General features: G+C 41.9%; 1 protein-coding gene across 16 annotated transcripts in view; it reads right to left on the bottom strand.

Annotated features, from left to right (window-relative positions):
* SHLD2 (shieldin complex subunit 2) overlaps positions 1-26,412 on the bottom strand; it is a 134,057-nt gene that overhangs the window by 84,904 nt on the left and 22,741 nt on the right. For 4 of the 16 annotated variants that reach the window (XM_079793104.1, XM_079793105.1, XM_079793100.1 and 1 more), the window contains exon 3: positions 2,386-2,550. The exons of 7 other annotated variants lie outside the window; for them this stretch is intronic. The gene's annotated coding sequence lies outside the window, so the exon portion shown is untranslated. Of the gene's footprint in view, positions 1-68; positions 215-2,385; positions 2,551-18,627; positions 19,051-20,092; positions 20,192-20,533; positions 20,585-26,412 lie in introns of those variants that run through there. 5 more of the 16 variants (XM_079793097.1, XM_079793094.1, XM_079793093.1 and 2 more) reach the window with 4 other exon arrangements.

Raw genomic sequence — 26,412 nt, 5'->3', positions numbered from 1 at the left:
TGTAATTAAAAACATGGATTTTGAAGTAAGATGGATGTAATTTGTTAAAACCCAACTCTGCAACTTACTAAAGATGTAAACTTGAAATTGTTGAAGCGAGATGATAGTTACATGGGTTCATTACACTAGTCTTTCTTTTTCTGTATATTTTAAAAACATCCATAATAAAAAATTAAATTTCTTTACATGTCAAGTGGGGATTAAGCTTCTTTATCTGTCAAATGAGAACAACATCAATTACTATCTGACAGTGTTTGCAAAATGGGCAAAGAGTAATTACCCAAACAACATTAGTGTTAAACCTCAGAAACTCTAACCAGAGGGAAAGGGGATGAGGGGACATAGAAGAGGGAATAGGGAAGATAAATGATGCCAGAAGGAGACTTGACAGGGTGTTAAACACACAGTGCAGAAGATATATTACATAACGACACTTGAAACCTATATAATTTCATTAATCAATGTCACCCCAATAAATTCAATAAGAAAGAAAAAAAGTGAAACTCTACACATACATACTTGGTGACACAAACAAAAACTAACCCATTGTATTTTCTTGAAGTCTTTTTTAACTGTGTATTTTTATACAGTTGTAACCATAAAATTGAAGTAATTTTGTATTTTGTTTCAATCCATATATGGTCAACTATACTCTTCCTAATCATTTTTACTGCTAGCCTAATATTTTAATAATGAATCTAATTTAGTTAGCCACTACTCTTTAGTTCATTAATTTGCTCTAAACTGTCACTATTATAGCCATTGCTGTAATAAATAATTTGGGGCAGTTAGCATCAATTTTCAATTATTTTTGTGATAAATTCCCATGCATTTGGATTACTGGGTCATATGGTTCTTGATATTTATTATTATGTTGTTTGCAAAAGAACTGGACACTTTAGAATGCCATAAACCATGGCTGAGACTCTCTGTCTTACCACAACTTCGTTAGCATCTGAAAAAGTAATTTCACTAGTTAGAAATGCTTTACAGTTGCTTTACTAGTTAGAAGTGCTTTATAGTTGCTTTACTTGCATTTCCCAATTAAAAAGTGAATTTTAAATTACATTTGGATTATTACCCTTAATATATGAGGAGTATGCAAACATGTACACATTATGGACATACAAAGTAATAGAAAAACAGGTTAAAAAGACAGGCAGGTATTTATCACAGAAAAAAATACATAGTTAAAAAGACTGAAAACATTCATTCTCCTAATAAAATGAAAGAAAATGTATAAATTAATGGAAAAACCTTTCTATCTATCAAACTAGCAAGCATCCGTGTAGAAGGTTCAGGGTGCAGTGAAGTGACTGCCATTGGCAGCAGTTTAAACTAGTAAAGCTTTTCTGGGGAGCGACCGGGCAGTATACGTCAGAGTCAAAGTCCTCCTCCCTCTGTCTCCACGTCCCACTTCTAGGAATATGACTGAAAGGGAAAAACAGGCTGTACATTCTCACAGACCTAGCTACAAGGATGTTCATAGCAGTGTGTGTATGTTAGAAAAGTTAAGAAAATGTGCATTGATTGTGGTCTGATTGAATAAATCATGATAGATCCATACAAAGGCAAACACTGTAGCCACTAAAACTCATGAAGACTATAAAATATCATGCAAAAGTTTTTCTTCAATATACTGATATGTAAAATAAGGTGACTGTAGAAAATTATGTGTGGAAAGATTTTATTTTCTACTAGAGGCCCAGTGCACAAAATTTGTACATGGGGGGGGGGGAGTCCCTCAGCCCGGCCTGCACCCTCTCTAATCCAGGACCCCTCGGGGTAGGTCTGACTGCCTCTCGCAAACCAGGACCGCTGGCTCCTAACTGCTCACCTACCTGCCTGCCTGATCGCCCCTAACCCCTCTGCCTGCCTGCCTGATTGCCCCTAACCAGCTCTGCCTGCCTGATTACCCCTAACTGCTCCCCTACCAGCCTGATTGCCCCTAACTTAAGGTGACCAGATTTTAACATTGGTAAAGTGGGACACCATTGACTGGGGGGGGGGGGGGGGGGGGGGGAGGGCGGTTCTTGATTAAAAATTTGGTCTATATGGAGCAACAAAAATTTTCATAGAACGCGAAAATAGTATTGTAATATTTTTTTTTAATTTCAACATAAGTACAATTTACAAATATAATAAATAAAAAATTATGTATAGTATTATTTTATTCTTTGGCATATTTCTCATTTGAGTGAATGTTTTTTAGTAGATTGCTGTCGTTGTTTAAAAGGTCATGAATTTGCCGTAACATAAGTCATAAGTGTCACTTTCAAGGCCGGCGCTAGACTTTTTGCCGCCACTATAAAATATAAATAATACGAGTACTGTCTGCTAAATTCAAGAAAATTTATGTATTTATGAAAGAAATAAATTACTTACCTAAATTATCTGAATAGCTGATTTGTAATGACATCACTTGTTTAAGTAGCTTACTAGCACGCAGTACGATGTGTATCATCTGAGAGACAGTTACAAAATGTTTTCGTCGTTGCCAATCCCAAAAAATGCCATTGTTCATTAAGTCCAAACAATGGTGGTCGAATTCTAAAAACCGATCAACAATGCGAACTTTGATAAGCAGTTCTCGATAATCAGTTCTCAACAATTATTTGTTATTATTAAAGTTCAACATTATAAAATTAACAAAAATAATATAAAACTCATATCCTGGCTAAATAGCCACATGGCCGCCGAAAACCGTATATTCCCTTCCCGTTCTCCCGCCGCTCCCTAGCTTGTCGTGCATTCTTTCCAAAAATCGGGACTTTTTTAAAACGCCGCAGGACGCGGGACAAATTGTTAAAAATCGGGACTGTCCCGCCAAAAGCGGGACGTCTGGTCACCTTACCCTAACTGCTTCCCTGCTGGCCTGATTGCCCCTAATTGCCCCTAACTGCCTCTGCCTCACCCCGCACCTGGGACCTGGGCTTCCCTCTTTCTGGCCGGATGCAGGCACCCAGGACCGCTTGTCCTTCTCCCAGGCTGCAGCCGCAGGCTCTGGCACCTGGAACCTCAGGGGGTGGGGGAGGAGACTTGTCCCTCTCCTGGGCCACAGGTGCAGGCGCAGGTGCAGGCGCAGGCGCAGCCACTGGCGCCCAGGACCGCGGGGTGTGTGGCTTGTCCCTCTCCCAGGCTGCAGCCTGGCTGGTCCCCATTCCTCTCTCGCGAGCTCATTTGTGCCTGGCTTGTCCCCATTCCTCTCTTCCCAGTGTTCAGTATCTGAGCTGTTATGGTGTGACGGCATGCGGGCAAGATGACCATTTGCATATTAGCTCTTTATTATATAGGATCTTGAAAAAAACAGTATTCAGTTTTCCAGCATTAACTTTGAAGTTAAAAACCATTTCTTATCATATATAAGAAAGATGTGCCCTAACTGGTTTGGCTCAGTGGATAGAGCATCGGCTTGCCGACCCAAGGGTCCCAGGTTCAATTCCAGTCAAGGGCATGTACCTTGGTTGCAGGCACATCCCCAGTAGGGGGTATGCAGGAGGCAGCTGATCAATGTTTCTCTCTCATTGATGTTTGTAACTCTCTATCCCTCTCCCTTCCTCTCTGTAAAGGCCAAAAAAAGAAAGATAAAAAAGGTAAAAGAAAGAAAGAAAGAAAGAAAGAAAGAAAGAAAGAAAGAAAGAAAGAAAGAAAGAAAGAAAGAAAGAAAGAAAGAAAGAAAGAAAGAAAGAAAGAAAGGAAGGAAGGAAGGAAGGAAGATGTGTGTTGTCCATAATAACTGGGAATCCAACCCTTGACCTTTCCACCTACAGGATAATGCTCCAACAAACTGAGCAATACTGGCCAGGGCTCTGTATTTTTTAAGATTTTTTTTTTACTGAGTATGAAACTATGTTGACAGCATTTATTTTTCTTTCAGTACTCTGAAAAGATTGCTTCAATATCTTCTGGCTTCCATAGTTTTTCATCTTAGCTTGTTCTTTTTTTAGTAATGTCCTTTTATCCTCTGGAAACTTTTAACAATTTTTTTTTTCCTGACTTTCAGCAGTTTTATTACTATGTTCCCAGGTATAATTTTATTTATGGTTTTTCTATTTAGTGTTCTTTGAAGTTCATGGACCTGCAGGTTTGTAATTTTCATCAGATTTGGATTTTTTGTCATTGTTTCTTCAAATAATTTTTCTGTTTACCTTCTCTTTCCTAGGACTCTATACATATATTACACAACTTGATATTGTTCCAAATGTTACTGATACTCTATTAATAATGTTCCAGTCTTTTTTTCACTTTCCACATCATTTTGAATAGGTTCTTCTACTATATCTTCAAGCTCAATTATCTTTTCTTTTGCAGTGTCTAATTAATGTTAATTCTATCCAGTTGTTTGTTTTTCATTTTGGATATTTTATTTTTCATTTCTAGATGTTCCACTTGAGTCCTTTTCCTATCATTCATTTCTCTCCTTACCATATACATGTTTCCTTATGCCTTCTTGAACATATGAAACACATTTACAATAGCTGTTTCAAAATCCTTGTATGACAATAGTATCATCAGAAGTATTTCATTTCCAGTCTCTTCCAATTTATTGTGTTTTCCTCCGGGTTACGGATCATTATCCTATTTGATTAATATCCCTAATAATCTTTTATTTGATACTGGACATTTTCATTGCTGGGTGCTGGTTTTTACTGCCTTTCTTTAGTGTTGGTCTTGGCCTGGCCAGAGTGGCTCAGTTTGTTGAGAGTTGTCCTATGCACCAAAAGGTTGCCAGTTCGATTCACATACCTGGGCACATACCTGGGCTGCAGGTTCGATCCCCAGTTGGAACATGTATGAGGATTAAAAAAAAAAAAAAAAAAAGAGTGCTGGACTTAGTTTTGGCATACAGTTAAGGTAAGTTACTGGCAATCAAGATTTAATTTTGCCACACAGTTGAGTTACAATTTGATACTTTCAAAACTTGTTTTTAAGCCTTGTTAGTGTGGATTTAGATAGGTCTTTAGCCTATGTCTACTTTAACCCTACTCAAGGTCTCTAGCCAATACCCCGTGTATGAAATAGTGTCTGCACTTTGTATAGTAGAAATAGAAGTTATTTCCAGCACTGGGTGAGCTCCTGGAATTGTTCAACATACTCATTTTCCCTGAGGCTTTCCTTAGTATTGTGGAGTTTCACACTTTGCATGTGCAGATGAGTATTCAACAAAAGATTCTACAGGAGCCTTCCAGAGATCTCCAGAGATCTTTCAGTTCTGTAGATTCCTGTATAGTACCCTTTGCTCCAGTTTTCTACTCCACAAATTCTGTTTGCCTTAGCTTCTCCAAAGTCCCCTCGGCTCTGGGTTTCCTTACTCTGTGCTGCAATCTAGAAACTGCCTACACACAATTGTAGCACTTATCTCATTCATGTTCCTTCACTCAGGGATCCCCATCCTGGACACAACAGGGTGCTGAAGGCCTGGGATGGGGGGAGGGACGGGGGGAGGGTTGGAGGGGATCAATGGGGGAAAAAAGAGGACAGATGTAATACTTTCAACAATAAAGAATTTTCTTAAAAAGGGTCACCATCCTGCACTGACTATTGTTCAATGGCTAAAAAAAATTTTTCATACATTTAATCCTGTTTTCTAGTTGTTTACAGTAGGAGGGCACTTTTTATAGCACTGATCCACCATGGGCACGTGTATTGTTTTTTTTTGTTTTGTTTTTTTTTTACATGTATTGTTTTTATAGTATCTTTTCTTGTGTTATTTTTTAGGGGTGGTCTAAATTAAAATGAACATATTGGAAAATGTTTTAGGTTCTAGTCAAGATGTATCTGTAGGTAGTAAACATGGGACTCACCACAACCAACAACTACATCAAAATTACAGCTAAAGTACAGAACAGCCACCATTCAGAAACACCTGAAATTTAGCTGAACAGAAGTCCTACAACTAGGGAATTAAAAAAGAAACCCACTGAGACTGGTAGGAGGGCACAAGAGCTGGGTGGAATCACGGAACTGGCTGGTCCCACACCCATGTGTGGTGGTTTAAAATTGGGAGGGATATTTTGGCTGTGGAGGTTTCCCTGAGGAGTGAAGAGTCCCTGCCCCACACAAGACTCCAGCCCAGGGTTCCAGTCCCAGGAAGAGAAGTCCTCACAACTTCTGGCTGTAAAAACCTGGGGGGATTGTGACATGGAGGCTGTTGGCCCCATGCAGTTCGTCTTAAAGGGCTCACTCAGCCTCACTCCCTGTGAGCTCCAGCTTGAAAGGAACTTGAGACATTTGAGGAGGAACTAACGAGCCTGGAATCAGAGTGAGAGCTGAAGGGGTAGGAGGAGCACCATATCTGAATCTCCATCAACCTGGCTCACACGTTCGCTCTGCCCTGGTGATTCCCTGAGACCCTGCTTCTCTCTATCTGAAGGCTTATACAAGCCACTTCCAGTGGCTTTTCCATACAACTGGCCTCTTTTCCTTATGCTTTGGACTTTCCTAAAGTCTCTCAGAGAAACAGCAGCTGGCCTCAGCACGCCCGGTACCTCTCAATAAGTGGCCCCAATTCCGGCACTAGCAGCAGCCCACCTTGGTTCATAGCTTGGCCTCTCTTGGCACCTTCAACCCCAACACAAGTAGCATCCATCTGCAGATTTCTTTGTAGCTCATGCTGGGTGGCCCCTGCAGGGCACAGGCAGTAGCTGACTTTGCACCTCCTGGGAGGCTCCAGAGCTAGTTTCTAACATGCCAGAATAAAAACCCTACCACATCCACAAGTGACACACTCAAGGGGCAGACGTGGTGAGCAAAACATCCCACATTGAAGCAAGTCTTGTTCCACAGGATCAGCTCCTGAGTGGATACTCTTCTGCTGTAGTCTCAGACGATCCTCACAACTGATTGGCCTGGGGGTCAATCCCTCCCCGTGATGCTAACATGCACTAAGGCTCAACTACAGCAGGACAGAGTACACAGCTCACACAGGGCACACCTGGAGTGCCCAGCTCAGGTGACTGGAGAGGTTGAGCCACTGGACCCTACAGGACACCTACTACACAAGTCCACTCTACCAAGTCTGGAGATGTGGTAGCTCTACCAAATACACAGAAACAAACACAGGAAAACAGCCAAAATGCAGAGACAAAGAAACTTCCTATCTAATAAAGAGGGAATATGCGAATTGACCATCACACCGTCACAAGATGGCGGCGCCCACAGCAGAGGCAGGGTTTCTGTTACAAAAGATGGCAGCACCCACAGCAGAGGCAAGATTTCCGTAACACAAGATGGCTGTACCCACAGCGAAGGCCAAGTTCCTGTAATGAGCCTTAAAGAGCAACCAGCAGGGAACTGAGCCTGCACCCCAGCCCAGTGGGACTTGATAAGGGACCTCAAGGTGCGCCCCCTGCCCCGGCGCCGGGCTGGGGGACCTGAGGCTGCGCCCCCTGCCCTGGCAACAGGCCAGGGAACCTGAGGGTGCGCTGGGGGACCTAAGGCTGCGCCCCCAGCCTGGCATGTGCCAGGACACCTGAGGCTGTGCCCCCAAACCCTGCAGGGCTTGACAGGGGTGGGGAAGGCCAGGTCTAGATCCCACCCAATGGGGTGGGGCCGGCTGGGTCTGGGTCTCGGGCGATTTTGAGGCGCCATGGTGGATAGGAACTTGACTCTGGGTCCCGCGGCGCGCCCCAGACTCTGACAGGAGAAAGATTTTCATATACATTTTACTAATTTTCTTTCATCTCTGACACTTCTATAATAGAGAAAGGGCAAATAGCAATATTAAAATATTTCCTCTAATTAATCCCCTTTTAATGTGCAGGAATTTCATGCTCCAGGCCACTAGTGTCACAAATGAAAGAACAGGACAAATCTCCAGAAAAAGAAATAAATAAAATGGAAGAAAACTACCAGAGCCCTACCCAGTTTGGCTCAGTGGATAGAGCGTCAGCCTGTGAACTGAAAGGTCCCAGGTTCGATTCCGGTCAAGGGCATGTACCTGGGTTGCAGGCACATCCCCATTAGACTGATCGATGTTTCTCTCTCATTGATGTTTCTAACTCTCTATCCCTCATGCTTCCTCTCTGTAAAAAAATCCATAAAATATATTTTTTAAAAGAAAGAAAGAAAACTACCAAATACAGAGTTCAAAGCAATGGTTATAAAAGCACCTGGTGATTCTCTGAGTCTCCACCCCTCCCTACCTGTAGGCTCATCCAAGCCATTTCCAGTGGCTTTTCAGAAATAAAGGACACTCTAACTGAAATAAAGAATGATTTACAGGGACTCAACAGTAGCATACAGGATGCCAAGAATCAAATCAATAATTTAAGCCCTAGCCAGTTTGGCTCAGTGGATAGAGCATCGGCCTACAGACTGAGGGTCATAGGTTCGCATCTGGTTGAGGGCACGTACCTCAGTTGTAGGCTCGATCCCTGGACCAACTCAGGGTGTATGCAGGAGGCAAACAATCCATGTGTCTCTCTAACATTGATGCTTTTCTCTCTGTGTCTGTCCCCTTCCCTTCCACTCTCTAAAAATCAATGGAAAAAAAATACCCTCAGGCAAGGATTTTTTAAAAAAGCATTTGGGCCCTGGCCAGTTTGCATCAGTGGTTAGAGCATCGGCCCATGAACCAAATAGTTGCAGGTTTGATTCCCAGCCCTGGTTGAGGAGCAAGCAGGGAGACAACCAATCAATGTCTCTCTCTCTCTGTGTGTCTGTCTCTCTCTCTCCCCCTCCCTCCCACCTCTCTTTCACTCTCTCTAAAAAAAAAAAAAAATCAATGAAAAAAATATCCTCAGGTGAGGATTTACAAAAACTGAATTTGGAATATAAGGAAGCAAAAAACACCCAATCCAAACAGAAAAAAAAAATCCAAAAATATGAAGATAGTGTACGGAGTCTCTGGGACAACTTCAAGGGTACCAACATTTGCATCATGGGGTTGCTGGAAGGAGTAGAGAGGGAGCAAGAAGTTGAAAACCTATTTAAAAAAATAATGACAGAAAACTTACCCTACCTGGTGAAAGAAATATGTCGGAAGCCACCCATTGTCCTCTGATTGAGACATTGGTAGCTGAAGCAACTTACACCTGTCAATCTTATGTAAATCCTTGCTGATTGGCTATTACTGGCTATGGGTGGATCCCAAACCTTAATAAAAGGGATTGCAAGGCCAGAGCGCGTGGTAGTCCTCCTCCTAGAGGTGGGCTCCCGCCTGGCCCCCAATATTCCCAAATTAATACTTTTCTAGTCACTTTCATTTGTGTGCGGCCTCCTCCAGAACCCAAACCCTGAACCTGAACAAAATGAACCCAAAGAGGCCTATACCAAGACACATCATAATTAAAATGCCAAGTGTTAAAGACAAAGAGAGAATCTTAAAAGCAGCAAGAGAAAATCACTTAGTTACCTACAAGGAAGCCCATAGGACTGTCAGCTGACTTCTCAATAGAAACTTTGCAAGCCAGAAGAGAATGGCAAGAAACATTAAAAGGGAAAGGACCTATAACCAAAATTACTCTGCCCACCAAAGCTATCATTTAGATTTGAAGGTCAGATAAAGAGTTTCCCAGACAAGAAAAAGCTAAAGGAGTTCATCACCACAAAACCAGTATTACATGAAATATTAAATGATCTTCTTTAAGAAGAAGAAGAAGAAAGATTGAGAATATGAATGATAAAATGACAATAAATACATATCTATAAACAATTGAATCTAAAAATCAAAATAAACAAATAAGCAGAGCAGAAATAGACTCATAGATAAAGAGAACATTTTGATAGTTGCCAGGTGGGAGGGGGTTTGGATGGAAAAGAAAGGTGAAGGGGTTTAGAAGTACAAATTAGTCATAGCCCATGGACACAGACAATAGAAAGGTGGAGGCCTGGGATGGGGTGGGAGATGGGTAGAGGGGGTCAAACAGGGGTGGTAAAATGGGGGACATCTTAATACTTTCAACAATAAAAATTTTTTAAATATGCATCTTTGCCCAGCTGGTGTGGCTCAGTGGTTGGAGGTCATGATTCCATTCCCAGTCAGGGCACATGCCCAGACTTCGGACTCAATCCCCCATGGGTGGCATGAAGGAGGCAGCCAATCAAAGTCTCTCTTATCATTGATGTTTCTATCTCACCCTCTCCCTTTCTCTCTAAAAATCAATAAAAATATTTTTAAAAAACACATCTCAAAGTTATTACAACCTATCTTGAAATGAGTATACTAATCCTATGAAGAGGGAATATGCAAATTGACTGTCACTCCACCGAAAAGATGGCGGTGCCCACAGTGAAGGCAGGAGGTTTCCGTAACACAAGATGGCTGCACCCACAGCAGAGGCCGAGTTCCCCTAATGAGCCTTAACAAGCAATCAGCAGGGACCTGAGGTTGCGCCCCCCCAACTCTGGCACCAGGTTGGGGAACCTCGGGCTGCACCCCCATCCAGGAGGCCTTGACAGGGGACCTCAGGCCATGCCTCCTGCCCCAGCACCAGGCCGGGAGACCTCAGGCCGTGCCCCTCACGCGGCAAGGCTTGACGGGGCACCTCAGGCTGCGCCCCCTGCCCTGACGCCATGCCCCTCAAGCCATGCCCCTCGCCTGGCAGGGATTGAAAGGGGACTCAGGCCATGCCCCCCGCCCTGGCGCCAGGTAGGGGACCGGAGGCCACACCCCCCACCCCATGGGGCTTGATGGGGGACCTCAAGGTGTGACCCCCCCCCGTGCCAGTGCTGGGCCAGGGACCTCAGGCCGCGTCCCCCTGCCCAGTGGGGCTTGATGGGGGACCTGAGACTGTGTCCCCCTCCTATTGGGCTTGACGGGGGACCTCAAGGTGCACCCCCCGCCTGGCAGGGCTTGACGGGACTCCTCAGGCCACACCCCCCGCCTGGTGGACCTTGACAGTGGATCTCAGGCCACGTCCCCCACTCAGTGGGCCTTGATGGGGGACCTCAAAGCGTGCCCCCTGCCCTGGCCCAGGCTGTGGGACCTCAGGCTGCGCCCCCGCCCCAGCGCCAGGCCAGGGTACCTGAGGCTGCGACCCCCGCCCGGCAGGGTTTGACAAGGGTGGGACCAGCCGGGTCTGGATCTAGTCCAATGGGGGGGGGGGGGGTGCGGCCAGGTCTGGGTCTTGCACGATTTTGAGGCACATGTGGGTGGGCAGGGACTTGACTCTGGGTCCCGTGGTGTGCCTCAGACTCTGACAGGAGGAAGATTTTCATATATATTTTACTAATTTTCTTTCATCTCTGACACTTCTATTATAGAGAAAGGACAAATAGCAATATTAAAATATTTCCTCTAATTAATCCCCTTTTAATGTGTACAAATTTCGTGCACTGGGCCACTAGTTAAGTGTATAAAACTTATGACAGTCCTCCTTTGATATTCTCATAGTTTTAAACACTACATCTATTTTGCTATAAACCCCACATATATTAATGTTTTTTCTTTAAATAGTCATTATTTTATGTGTATGTGTATTACAGATGAAATTATCAAAAAATTCTCTATATTTATGTAGATATTTACCATTTCTGGTACTCTTCATTATTTTCTACAGATCCAATATTCCATTTGGTCTCTGTTGCCTTTTTTCCCCTCATTGAAGAATGTATAAAAATTTATTTAAAGTTTCTCAGGGATAAAAGGAAAGGAAGGTTGACACTAAACATCACAACAAAACCTTAAAAATCTATGAATATCCTCCCTCCTAAAGTTCTACTACATACACCAGTGGCCAATTACTTTTATTCTCTCATAAAAAAATTGAAGACCTACAAAGTTTTCTTTACCACCCTCTCCCCTCTCATACCCACCCTTGGTTCTTTCCCTCTACAACCCTTTATCCCATCACTTGTAATTTACACTTTGCTGTCATTTTGAATTTGTTTGTCCAGGTGGGGAAGAAGGGAATAGGAAGGTACAAGGAAGGACAAAGTTGTGCTGGGCAAGACATTGATGGCTTTCAGTTTGCTCTGGGCAGTATTTTCATTCCTCTTAATGTTTGTATGGCTATTCATTATTAAAATTATAAACCTCTTATATTCTTCAGTTTTACATTTGATCTGCTAAGACTTCCACAGATATAATATATTTTTTTTATATTTTATTGATTTTTTTACAGAGAGGAAGAGAGAGGGATAGAGAGTTAGAAACATCGATGAGAGAGAAACATCGATCAGCTGCCTCTTGCACACCCCCTACTGGGGATGTGCCCGCAACCAAAGTACATGCCCTTGACCGGAATCGAACCTGGGACCCTTGAGTCCGCAGGCCGACGCTCTATCCACTGAGCCAAACCGGTTTCGGCCACAGATATAATATTTTAATGCAAGAAAATATCCATCTCCCTCATTTAAAAAAAAATATTTTTTTTTCACAATACCTTAAGGCAGTGGTCAGCAAACTCATTAGTCAACAGAGCCAAATATCAACAGTACAATGATTGAAATTTCTTTGGAGAGCCAAATTTTTTAAACTTAAACTTAAACTTAAACTTCTTCTAACGCCACTTCTTCAAAATAGACTCGCCCCGGCCATGGTATTTTGTGGAAGAGCCACACTCAAGGAGCCAAAGAGCCACATGTGGCTCACGAGCCACAGTTTGCCGACCACGGCCTTAAGGAGACCAAGCAAGACTCCACTTAAAATTTGTAAGCATGATCTTGAGTGCCTTTGTCTAGCGCCTCCATGTTCAGGTGGGTTCTGATGGAACAGAATTCACCACTGGCTCCAAGATCTTCTATCAAGCACTTTTCACATGGATCCTGTAGGGCATGCAGAGACCCAGCTTACCTTTCTTAGCTTCTTCCTTGAACTGCTAGGAAATCCATCATTGTCTGGTCAAACTTATTGTTATGCAAGAGATCACACTGGCCCACCTGGGGTGGCTCTGTTAGTTGAGCATCATCCCATGCACTGAGAAGTTGCCGGTTCCATTCCCAGTCAGGACACATACCTGAGTTGTGAGTTTGATCTCCATTTGAGGAGCTACTGATCAGTTTCTCCCGCAAATCTCTCTCTCTCTCTCTCTTCCTTCCTTCTTCCCTCCCTTCCTCCCTCTAAGTATGTCTTCAAGTGAGGATTAAAAATAGAGAGAGAGAGAGAGAACTCTGCCCCCTGGTACAGAACAAGGACAGCTCAATGGAGTCCTCTGTTAAAGGCTTCAGATAGGAGTAGTTTCCAAAGGGGATGAGTTGCTCTGAAATTTCAGACCAACTGTGTTAGACAGGGCCAGGGACAGCAAGACTGTCTGCCCCCAGGCTACATTAATCTCATTCCAGAACATGGGGACAGTTGGGAGGCAGTCCAATCTGAAGATCTCAAATATTGACTTGAAGGCACTGGTTTTCTCCAGCCAGGCTAGCAGAGTCTGGGTGTACCACAGCCAAGTTCTCCAAGTTCTTCAGTTCATCATGCAGTTTACTGTAGTCCCCAGGGTACTGCCTGTCCTGCTAGTCGAGTCTTGTCTCTACCTGGGCTGCCTCCAGAGTCATAGCTGCTCTATCTTGGTTCTCCACCTTCTCCAGCTCCTGGACCAGCCTCGCTTCCTCCAAACCCACATCCTTCAGCTTCTTCTGTGTCTCCATCTCATCCTCATTTATTCTCTCCCTAGTCTCCAAACCTGGTCTCTTTTGTCTTTAGCTCATGATATTTATTTTAGCATTTCTTGGCAGTCCTGGTCTGCTAGAAACAAGTTTTTCAATTCTTAATCTATTTTTAAAATATTTGTTTTGCCTTTATTTTTGTGTTTTTTGTTTGTTTGTTTGTTTGTTTGTTTGTTTGTTTAAATATATTTTATTGATTTTTTACAGAGAGGAAGGGAGAGGGATAGAGAGTTAGAAACATCGAAGAGAGAGAAACATCGATCAGTTGCCTCCTGCACACCCCCTACTGGGGATGTGCCCACAAGCAAGGTACATGCCCTGACCAGAATCGAACCTGGGACCCTTCAGTCCGCAGGCCAATGCTCTATCCACTGAGCCAAACCGGCTTCGGCTTGCCTTTATTTTTGAAGGCTATTCCTGCTGGATACAGAATTCTAGGTTGACAAGTTGTTTTTTCCTTTTATCACCTTTATGGATACCATTCCATTATCTCCAATTCTCTATTTTTTCAGGTAAGAAGTTTTCCATAGTTCCAATTGGTATTCCCATGATTCTGTTGCTTTTAAGACTCGCTCTTTAGTTTTGAGCAGTTTGATTAGGATTTGCCTAATCTGGAATTTTTTATTTCTTAGTTTGTTTTTATTTTTTTGTATTTAATCTGTTTGGGGTTTGTTGAACTTCTTAAATTTGTGAGTTTATGACTTTCATCAATTTTAGAATTTCATAACTATGGTCTCCTCAAGCATGTCTTCAGCCACATTCTCTCCTCTCTTTCTAAAACTCCAAATACACAGAGGTTATACTATGTATTATTATCCCATAGATCTTGGAGCATCAGCTAGTGCAAGTAAGAAAGTACATTCTCATTCTCTCCCTCCCCATCTCTCTCTCTCTCTCTCTCTCTCTCTCTCTCGCTCTCTCGCTCTCTCTCTCTCTCTCTCTCACACACACACACACACACACACACACACACACACTGATAGGGATATGCCAAAGAAACACAGGAACCAAGTGAAAGAGTTCTGTATGGCCAACTTTGAATAATTTCACAAACAAAATAAATTAGTAAGTGTATTATAACCCAAAATATAAAGTAAATATCCATGAGTCAATACTGTTATAAACAGTGATTGAAAAAATAAATAAATACACACAGGAGAAGAGATAAACCTCCTTCACAGAATTCCAAATAATTTATGTAGATACTCCACCTTCGAGGAGGGAGGGAGAGCATAACTACGCACAGTGACTTCCCTCCAAAGAGTACATATGGAATGGAAAGAATGAAAGAGAAACTTTACAGTTAAGGAACTTAACAAACACTACCAAGGTCAACATCAACACTGATAAGTCATGTTGACAATCTACCATTAATATAATGTACTGAAAATGGCACTTAATCCTGTGGTCCTCCTCTGAAAAACCAAAACCCCAGTCGAATCATGAGAAAAATACCAATAAGGACATTCTATAAAATGCCTGAACAATACTCCTCAAAATTGTCAAAGTCATCAAAAACAAGGGAAGTATGAGAAACTCATAGCCAAGAAGAGCTTATGGACACGACATTAAGTGTGGAACCCTGGTTGGGATCCTGAAACAGAAAAAGGACATTAGGTAACAACAAAGGATAGTGCATAAAGTATGAACTTCAGTGAAAAATAATATATATCCCACACCCAGTTTCTCCTGGGTGTAGGGTATATGGGACCTCTCTGTACTATTGAAATCAGACAACCATAGGGTCCTGGCTGTCTATCACTACTTGAGCTAATTAAGCAGAGACAGGGTTGAATCATATATGAGCTTTTATTCCAATAATGCAGTCAGTATGGGAGAGCAGCAGGTCATCTATGAAAATCCGCTCTGTACCTGCCCATAAACCAGCTGCTTATGTTGGGTAGGACAAAGATTACATGGGGAAGTAGGTAAAATGAATAAGAATGGCTACAGATTACAGGCAAGAGGGAAGGACTCCATTGTTTGGGCAATAGGCTGTTCATCTTCCCATGATTGTGGACCACATTTCAAGGTTGACTCTAGCCCAGGGGCATACAGCTCCCAGCCAGATTAGAATGTGCTTTCTTTAATCAGAACAAAACAATCATGGTTAACAGAGCATGATTAATACTTATTATTATAGGTAGTTCCCAATATCCTATTTCTGTCCCTAACACTATCTTTGCCAATTTTCTCTAAAGATAAAACTATTCTTAAACCAAACTTACTTTTAAAAAGGAATAAGAAAACAACTGGAGTCTTCCATAACTGAAAGCCTCCAGTGCCTCGGGTAGGTTTCTCTCAGCTCTCCTACTCTACTCCACCATTCCTCAACCCTTGGGGCAAGTTCCATGTATCTCAAGTAGGATCTCTGACAGCTCTACTTCCCTGGCCCTTACTCTACTCAACCACCCCTGGAGGTATTCAGTAACCTATGCATAAGAGCTGAGGGCTGACTGCAGACTTGCCCTTTAATGGAAAGGGAAGGTAGAGGGGAGGGGCAGCTATTCAGGATTTTAGCCAGCCCAAGTATGGCCATTACAAGTCGTTGAATGTTTGACAAGTTTTTTGTTTCCCCATCTATTGCTGATGCCTCTTCCATGAGCTGTTCTATACCACAGTATCCATGGGTTTCTTCTCTGCTAAGAGCGTTTCATTACTTTCTGCAGTTTAGTTCATTTAGGTTTTCTTATGTCCTCAGCTCTTTGAGGGTTTTTTTAAAATGACTCTTATTTGGCTTCTGTTGGTTTGCAGGGTGAGAATGGCACTATCTTATAACTTTGTACATCTGAAAAAGCAGAATTCTTCCCCAGACATTAAGGTCTCTACTCAAATATCACCTCTTCAAAGATGCATTACCTAATCACACCATCTAAAAAGTCTCCTTTCTGTGCGTCCCATATATTCACGCCTCTGGTTCTATTTTGTTCGTCAGTTTATTTTGTTCATGTAAGTGAGATCATGTGGTATTTGTCTTTTTCTGACTAGTTTATTTCACGTAGCATAAATAATCTCCAGGTCATACTGTTGCAAAAGTTGTGTTTCAACTCCAGACCCCGAAAAGCAGCAAGGCCAGGCAGGCTGACACCAGGCCACAGCTGACATCAGGACCAGCAGTGATGACTATTGACCCCCTGCCCTGGCACTAACCAATCAGTGGAGACTACACCCTGAAAGGACACACCTGGAAAGCTGATTAAGATTCTATTGAGATCCCCGGGACCTCCCCTAAAATTCCCAGCCTTAAAAATCCTTAGGATGGAGGACCCAGTGCAGATCTCTGGGGTACCCCCTCTTCTTTCCCCACCCCCTGCTTTCCCCAGTGCAAGCACTCTCTCTCAAGCTTGCCCAAGTCCTTGCTCCTCTCCTTGCCCCAGTTACTTATACCCTTAATGTCTTTCTCCCAGGTTCCCAGGGCCTTTTTTTGCCTCTGTAACTAGTTTCCTGAGTCCACACAGCCCAGCTGGCTCACTTCTTCCATGGCTCACTTCTTTTACCTCTGCGATTTTCTAAATAAGCTTTTGCTTGTTTGGGGGGAAAAAAATAAAAGTAAAAAGTCTCCTTTTTTTTTTTTTTAGGAGGACCTAAAATACAATCTTTCCAAATAACAGGAGTAGTATACATGAATGATACTATATCTGTCAAATTTACATCACAACTATAGAATGAATATAAGTGTTCTAGGCAGAAAAGTACCTATGGAGAAAACATTTGCAAAATATATCTGAAGATTATTTAGTGTCCAGAATACATAAAGAACTCTTACAACTCAACAACAAAAAGACAAATTACCCAATTTAAAAATGGACAAAGCAGTTAACATATCTCCAAAAGAGATATTCAAATGGCCAACAAGAAAGATGCTCACCATCATTAGTTATTAGGGAAATGTGAATGAAAACCACAATGAGATACCAGTTTACACCTACTAGAATAGCCATAATAATACATTTTTAAAGGAAAATAACAAGTGGTAGCACAGATCTGGAGAAATTGAAGCTCTTGAGCGTTGCTGGTAGAAATGTAAAATGGAGCAGCTGCTGTGGAAAACAGTTTAACAGTTCCTGAGCAAGTTAAACATAGAATTACCACAGCAATTTCACTCCTAGGTATATACCCAAAAGAACTGAAAACAAGATTCTCTGGAGCATTTGAGGTATTTTTCCCCTGATATATGTCATCAGTTTGACTCAAACTCTTATAAAAAAAAATTTTTAAAGAATTGAGCCCTGCTGGTAGCTCAATGGTTCAGCATCAACCTATGAACCAAGAGGTCACAGTTCAATTCCCAGTCAGGGCACATGCCCAGGTTGCAGGCTTGACCCCCAGTAGAGGGCGTACAGGAGGCAGCCAATCAATCATTCTCTCTCATTACTGACGTTCTATCTCTTTCCCTCTCCCTTCTCTCTAAAATCAGTAAAAATACCTTAAAAAGAAATGAAACAAAAACTTGTACAAAGCAGCACTATTCACAATAGCTGCAAAGTAGAAATAACCAAAAGTCCATCAACTGGTGACTGAATAAACAAAATGTACTGTGATCCACACAATGGAAATCCACATTATGCAAAGTGAAAATATCTGACTCAAAGGCCACATGTTGTATGATTCCATGTAGAGAAAATATCCAGAGTAGGAAATCCACAGAGACAGAACGCAGAGCAGTGGCTGCCAGGGGCAGGGAAATGGCTGCTTCTTTGTTATGGGCTTTCAGTTTGGAGTGATGATCAAGTTCTGGCACTAGATAGTGGTGATGGCGGTGCAACACTGTAAGTGTTTTTAATGATTCTGAATTATTCACTTTAAAATGGTTAATAAACTTTATATGTATTTCACCACAATAAAAAATGAGTAGACAAATAAAAGCTTAAACACAAAAAATCTAGAACTAGATTCTGAGAAAAGCTCGAAGATTAAACACACATACTTAATTTCATTCCCTCTCAAAACTGTGCTAAAATGCCAAGAAGGTATTTTTAAGGCAAAAACAAAACTTTAAAGGCTGGAAAGCAGATGGTAACTAAGAGAAGATCGACGTAAGCTGAATCCTAAACCCACAGGGTAAAAGCCAAAACCAACCTGGCTTAATCCACAGAACTCTCAAAAGGCTCAGAAACTGGGAACAGCACCCCCAGAAATAGCTTAGTCTCTCAGTGTCTTCCATTCCTCGTGGTTGTATGTCTCTGTCCACACGGCAAGAGGACTATTCTCTGAAGCAGATTTCTGAACGGAGGGACACAAAGCACACTGTGGGGAGAAGGACTTAATGAAACCAGGGGGATTAACTAAACACATATATATGCTTCCCTCACTTGGCTCCCAGAGAACCATCTTTCACACACCAGGCAGGAGATTAAGACTTCTCTTCCCAGAAGGGGAAAAAGAAATGAGAAGCAGATATCAAGGGCTCCCTAATAAATGGCAAACTCGGGTCACCCCACAGTGAACCCATAGATGTGCTTAGAGCTTCCAATCAACTTTTAGGACCACACCTAAAAAATCGGAGGTCTAGTCAAGATAATTCAACAGAGGCAAAAACCGAGATGAGAAAAATCAATGAAATAATTTAGGAAAACGTCCCAGAATTAAACAAAGTAAGTTTACTATTTGAAAACTCAGAATGCACAGTATAATGAATTTTAAGAGCACATCCATACTAAAGCATATATTTTTGAAATTTTAAAACAGTGGAAACCAAGAGAAGATCCTACAAGCTTCCAGACATGGAGAAATATGTAGCAAGAGATGAAAAATCATAATGATTTTGAACTTTCGGCAGTCACAGTGTAAGCTAGACGACAATGGAACAAAATCAAAATTCTGAAGGAAAATGATCCCCAATCTGAATTATACATTGACAGGACAAACTATTAATCAAGCTTAAGAAGAAAATACAGCCTTAGCCAGTTTGGCTCAGTGGATAGAGCATAGGCCTGCAGACTGAAGGGTCCCGGGTTTGATTCCGGCCAAGAGCATATGCCTGGGTTTTGGGCTCAATCCCCAATAGGGGGCGTGCAAGAGGCAGCTGATCAATGATTCTCTCTCATCATTGATGTTTCCATCTCTCTCCCTCTCCCTTCCTCTGTAAAATCAATAAAAACATATTTTTTAAAAAAGCAAAGGATATGAGTTGAACAAGGACTCTTTTTAAAAAAAGAAGAAGCCGAAACCGGTTTGGCTCAGTGGATAGAGCGTCGGCCTGCGGACTGAAAGGTCCCAGGTTCGATTCCGGTCAAGGGCATGTACCTTGGTTGTGGGCACATCCCCTGTGAGGGGTATGCAGGAGGCAGCTGGTCGATGTTTCTCTCTCATCGATGTTTCTAGCTCTCTATTCCTCTCCCTTCCTCTCTGTAAAAAAAAATCAATAAAATATATTTAAAAAAATAAATAAATAAAAGAAGAAGAAGAAGAAGAAAATACAGGCATTTTCAGAAATGCAAGGTATCAAATAATTTGCCTCCCAATCACCCCTCCTTCAGCAAAATGTGGGAGTAAACCAAGAAGAGGAAGATACAGGACAGAAGAGAAGAGAAAGAATCCTGACCTTGAAAGCGGCACTGGGAGGCCACAGACGGGATGGGACGGAGCACTTTGCTTCCTCTGGAGGGGCTTCTTCAACAGGATGACACTGACAGTAAATGAGCTGAGAGAAAACAGGAAGTGTGGGCAATGGGGAGAAAATCTTGGACTCAGTTAATGATAAGGACACAGAAAACATGTAAACACTGTCCTAAACTGAAAACTTGGTAACATCAATTCACATATGTTACTTGAAAAATTACAGGAAAACACCAAACAGCTAAGAATTAAGAATGGTAACCTCTGAGAAGGGGAAATAAGGTCAGGACTGAGAATTACTGTTTGTCTGAACAATCCCTGACGAACTACTTAACTCGTTAAACTGTAACTCTGAAAAAATGAAAATAAAAATGTGGAAGACAGAGACATAAGGTACCTAAGGATTTCCCAAAGACATAAAACCTACCTTGGCAACTAAATCTGACCTCTGGGAACCTAGAAGACTAACAAACTTGTCCTGCAAAGCAAAAAAAATAAATAAATAAAATAACAAGAAACAAGTAAATTTGGCTGGACAGGCGGAGGGAGCAAAACAGAAGTGACATTACTCTTCTGCTATCATAATTCTTGCCAAAAGCATGACCCCAATAGCAGAAATCCATGGATTTCTGTGCTTTAGCTCCTAATCTGTCAAGTGGGTATAACAGTCTCTCTGTCATAGAGTTATTGTGAGACTTAATCAGAAATGAACATAAAGTACTTACAGTAATGCTAGATACAAAGATTATTAACACAGTTAATACTTTACTTTTATAAATAACTAAAATTATTTTTATATCAAATCATTCAATTCAATTGTCACAATGATACTAAAGAATTCACTGGAATGCTCACTTTGTCTACTCAAACCTGAGGCCTCTAACCCTTTCACATATGTCTCCTAAAAAGAGATGGGGAGGAAGAGATACTGTCTGATTATCCATGAGAAACAGAAATAACAATTAATGGAAGTTGTTCATCGTACTGAAAAACTACTCAGGCCATCCTCCTTTCTCCAACAGTTTTTTCTTGATTATGATCAATCAAGTCACCAAACATTAACTAAGCAAATCAGCAATTAGAATTGAAAACTTTGCACCAACTATACATTAACTCAGGAATGTTAAGACAAGTATTTGTCCATTTCTAAATAGGTCAAGTCTCAAACTAATTGACAGACTGTGTTCTCCAAGTTCAGTTATACTTCATTATAAAACTTAAGATAACAAAATTATTAAATAAAGTTGAAATTCTGGACAATATTCAAAGGCCAACTTAATCCATAAGTACCCAAGAACCATGGAGAAAGAAAGGAATAAATATAATCATAAATATACTGTAAGGATAAATATCCTGTAAGTAGATTACACCTAGAAAATTTTTACTTTAGAAAATTAACTTTCATTTGTAATGCTAACAGCAAGACACCTATGTAAAACATACATGGTGTCAAAACAAGCCAAAGGAAAATCGTTTGGGGAAAAAATGAAAAAGGATCGCAAGTCAAATTTTTAGAAAAGCTTCCTTTATTAACTTTTGGTCGAGAAGTTTGTATATTTTCAGAAAACAACTCTGAGACCATGTGGATTCCTGCAACAGAGAGGAATTGACAGGAGTGCTCCAGTCATGAAGACAGAAGAGAAACAGTCCAGAGACGGAAGACGCTGACGATGCCTTGCCATACTAGCAGTCAGCAGCTGTGCATCACTGCAGGTTGCCCAGGACCAAACCAGAGAGGGTCGGACCGGCATTACCACCATGTGTCCACCATCCAGAACTGAAATATCATTGCTGTTATGTACACATAAGGAACTGTTGGACATAGAAATTGGGACTCAAAAGAACTGTTGGCCCAGAAAGAAACTCACTATAGACTGATTCATTTGCCTCTCAGCATAACCATTATTGCTTGTCTCATTTTCAGTTCTTATAAGTGAATTTCTAGTATCACATGAGCTCACTCATCTAGGGGAAATGATGAACAACATAGACTGATGAACAAGAACAGCATCGATCAGACTGTCAGACCTCAGAGGGAAAGAAGGGGAGGGTGGGGATAAGGGAGATAGATCAACCAAAGGACTTGTGTGCTTGCATATGAGCCTAACCAGTGATCACGGACAACAGGGGGGTGGGGGCATGCGTGGGGAGGGGTTTGGGATGGGAATGGGGGGATGAGGACAAACACGTGATACCTTAATCAATAAAGTAATTAAAGTAAAAAAGAACCAAAAAAAAGAAAGGAATAAATATAATCATATTAGGAAACTTTCAACCACTTATTTTGTGCTCTCATCCTATAGAATAAAAGTATAATATGCAAATTGACCATCGCTCCAACACACAAGATGGCTGCCCCCATGTGGTCAAAGATGGCCACCCCCATGTGGACACAAGATGGCTGCCACAAGATGGCCGGCAAGGGAGGGCAGTTGAGAGGGACCAGGCCTGCAAGGGAGGGCAGTTGGGGGCAACCAGGCCTGCAGGGAAGGGCAGTTGGGAGGGACCAGGCCTGCAAGGGAGGGCAGTTGGGGGCAACCAGGCCTGCAGGGGAGGGCAGTTAGGATCGGGCCTAAACGGGCAGTCGGACATCCCACGAGGGGACCCAGATTGGAGAGGGTGCAGGCTGGGCTGAGGGACACCCCCCCCCCCGCACAAATTTTGTGCACCGGGCCTCTAGTTCTATATAATAAAAGCCTAATATGCAAATTGACTGGACGGTAGAACCAGTCGCTATGATGCACACTGACCACCAGGGAGCAGACGCTCAATGAAGGAGCTGCCCCCAGGCCGCAGGCCCCAGTCGGCCAGGCCTAGGGACCCTACCTGTACATGAATTTCATGCACTGGGCCGCTAGTCCTATATAATAAAACCCTAATATACAAATCGACCCAACAGCGGAACGACCGGTCGCTATGACGCGCACTGACCACCAGGGGGCTGACAGTCAATGCAAGAGCTGCTCCCTAGTGGTCAATGCATTCCCACAGGGGGAGTGCCGCTCAGCCAGAAGCCGGGCCCACGGCTGGCGAGCACAGCGGCAGTGGCAGGAGCCTCTCCCACCTCCAAGAGGGGGTGTTCTGGACTGCGAGAGGGCACAGGCTGGGCTGAGGGACCTCCCCCCACCAACTTCACGAATGTCGTGCACCAGGCCTCTAGTATAATAAAATAATAGCTAGTTGAAATTAAGGATTGAATCATACTTTGTTTTTTGCCTTTGTATTTTTGTCAACATAAACAGTACATAACAGAGTATCTGCCTTCTATCATGAGCTTAAAATATTTATTTAATGAATGAAAAACTAGAAGAGTATTATTTCTATGGGGAAGTGTACTATAATTCCCAATTAAAAGAACAATTGCAAGAACTCAGGCAATAGGATCAGAGTTTGAATACCAAGAGCAATAAAGCAGATTCTACTTCATCTACAAATCAGACCGACGCTCTATCCATTGAGCCAAACTGGTTTCTTCATCTACAAATCAAACACTCCTACCAGAAACCACATTCTGGTCACAGATCACCATACTGTTTCTAAGTATGTGTAAATCACTAAGTTGGATTTTCATAATATGAAACTTGACTTCCAAAATTTCTTTCCCTTTACCAATACCTTAAAATAAAATAGCAGCCATAACATTTTATCTGAGAATATATTTTCCTCAATTCTACTGAGATATAATTGACATAGAACATTGTTATTAGTCTAAGTTGTACAATATAATTATTTGATATCTATACCAGTATATATATATGTAATATATATATTATATATGGTTCTATATAATAAAAGCCTAATATGCAAATTGACTGGACGGTAGAACCAGTCGCTATGATGCACACTGACCACCAGGGAGCAGACGCTCAATGCAGGAGCTGCCCCCAGGCCGCAGGCCCCAGTCGGCCAGGCCTAGGGACCCTACCTGTACATGAATTTCATGCACTGGGCCGCTAGTCCTATATAATAAAACCCTAATATACAAATCGACCCAACAGCGATGGGTTATCACACTAAGTTTAGTTAATACCCAAAATGGTTATCACACTAAGTTTAGTTAATATCCATCATCTCACATAGTTATAATATTATTTTCCTGAGAACTTTTTATATGAATTTTTAAAATCTACTTTCATCAATTTTCAACATACAATATAGTCACCGTGCTGAACATTACATCCCCAGTAGTTATTTATCTAATAACTGAAGTTTGTACCTTTGACCACCTTTACCCATTCCCCACAGTCCCTACAACCCCTGCCTCTGGCAACCACCCATTTGTTCTGCTTCTATGCTCTCGGTTTTGTGAGATCATATAGTATTTGTCTTTCTCTGTCTGACTTATTTTATATCTTGTCACAAATGGCAGGACTTCCTTCTTTTTCATGGCTGAATAATATTTCAATCTGTGTGTATATGTGTGCGTGCGCACACACATGCTTATATATCTCACATTTTCATTATCTAGTCATCCATCAGTGAACACGTAGGTTGTTTCCATTTCTTGGCTATTGTAAATAATGCTTCAATGAACATGGGGATGCAGGTAATCTCTTTGAGATCCTAATTTCATTTACTTCAGATATATACTCAAAAGTGAAGCTGCTAGATCATAGGGTAGTTCTAATTTTTTGAGGTAGATTTTTTATTTGCAATTTCTGTATTACTCATTGGTACAGAACATTATCAAATGCAAACTTAATATTATGGCCAAAAACCTTTTTTTTTAATCAATATTCAGACAAAAATCCAATATTTCTATAGCTCAAATGCAATTATACATTCACATTACAAAAGTGAAGAGGTAAAAGTACCCAACACATCATAAATAAATTTAGGCCCCAAAATAATTGTGAAAACAACTGAAAATTATAGAATTCAGTAAACAACATATTCAATATCCACAATGATACTGACTTTCATATTCTGAAAAGAGAAACTCACCTTAAATAAAACTCCTACCCTAGCTGGTTTGGCTCAGTGGATAGAGTGTCGGCCTGTAGACTGAACTCCTTTAATTTTTCATCACTCAAAACAACTGAATATGTATACTATATCCTTAAAAAATGAAGGTGAATTTATCCTATAGAGGCAGCACTCATCTAGGCTTTATGGAATGACTGAGAATCATATTTCTTATTCCAAACATTAAACTCATATGGATTGTCACCTTAGATGAGGTAAGGTGTGAAAAGCACTTAAGCTCCAATCTAGTATTGAAAATTACTTCAGGAGAAACCAAGATGGCGGCATAGACAAACACCTAAACTGCTGCTTCACACAACAATTTCAAAACTACAACTAAAAGACAAAACGGACATCATCCAGAACCACAGGAAGGCTGGCTGAGTGGAAATTCTACAACTAGAAGGAAAGAGAAAAGCACACTGAGACTCAGAGGAACTACAGAAGGCAGAGGTATGGAGACACGCGTGGAGAGGGCGGGCAACTGAGTACGTGGCTGGCTTTCTCAACCAGGAGGGAGACAAAAGCTCCCGATGGCTCTGAACTCCAGTTCTGGGTGAGACTCTGGGGACCCAGACTCATTCGGGGAGAAACTGGACTGTCTGGCAGCGGGTGAAACTCGAGGGCAGCTTTCACTCAGAGGTGCTTGCAGCGATTACCAAGGGACACTGAGACCCAGGGGCCTCTTAGGGCAGGGCTGACAGGAAGCCAGTGCTGTCTGCTCCGCCCTGAGACTCTGCCCCATCCAAGCTGAGCACAGAGGCTTTTGCAAGTCTTGTCTTCTAAAGGTGTCTCCAGCACAGAAGTTCTCCCAGAGTAGACACAGCTGATCCTCACAGCGAATTGGCCTGGAAGTCAATTCCTCCCAGTGATACCAACAACAATCAAGGCTTAACTACAACAAGACTGTGCACACAGCCCACAAAGGGGTACACCAAGAGAGTCCACCTCAGGTAACTGGGGAGGCCGAGCCACTGGGCCCTATAGGACACCTAGCACACAAAGCCACTCTGTCAACTCAGGGAAGCAGCCAAAATGCGGAGACAAAGAAACATGTCACAAATGAAAGAAATGGAGGAAAGCAAACGACTGGATATAGAGTTCTAAAGCACAGTTATGAGGTTTTTCAAGAATTTCTTAGAAAAGGACAATAAATTTAGCAAGAACCTCGAGGATATGAAAAAAGACCAACTAGAAATTAAGCACTGACTGAAATAAAAAATAATATACAGAGATCCAACAGCAGACTAGAGGATCGTAAGAATCAAGTCAAAGATTTGAAATACAAAGAAGCAAAAAACACTCAAATGGAAAAGCAAAAAGAAAAAAGAATCCAAAAAT

The sequence above is a fragment of the Cnephaeus nilssonii genome (genome assembly GCF_951640355.1).
Source record: "Cnephaeus nilssonii genome assembly, chromosome: 16".
Lineage (NCBI taxonomy): Eukaryota > Metazoa > Chordata > Mammalia > Chiroptera > Vespertilionidae > Cnephaeus > Cnephaeus nilssonii.
The sequence above is the reverse complement of the archived record's forward strand: the minus strand, read 5'-3'. Positions and strand labels throughout refer to the sequence as shown.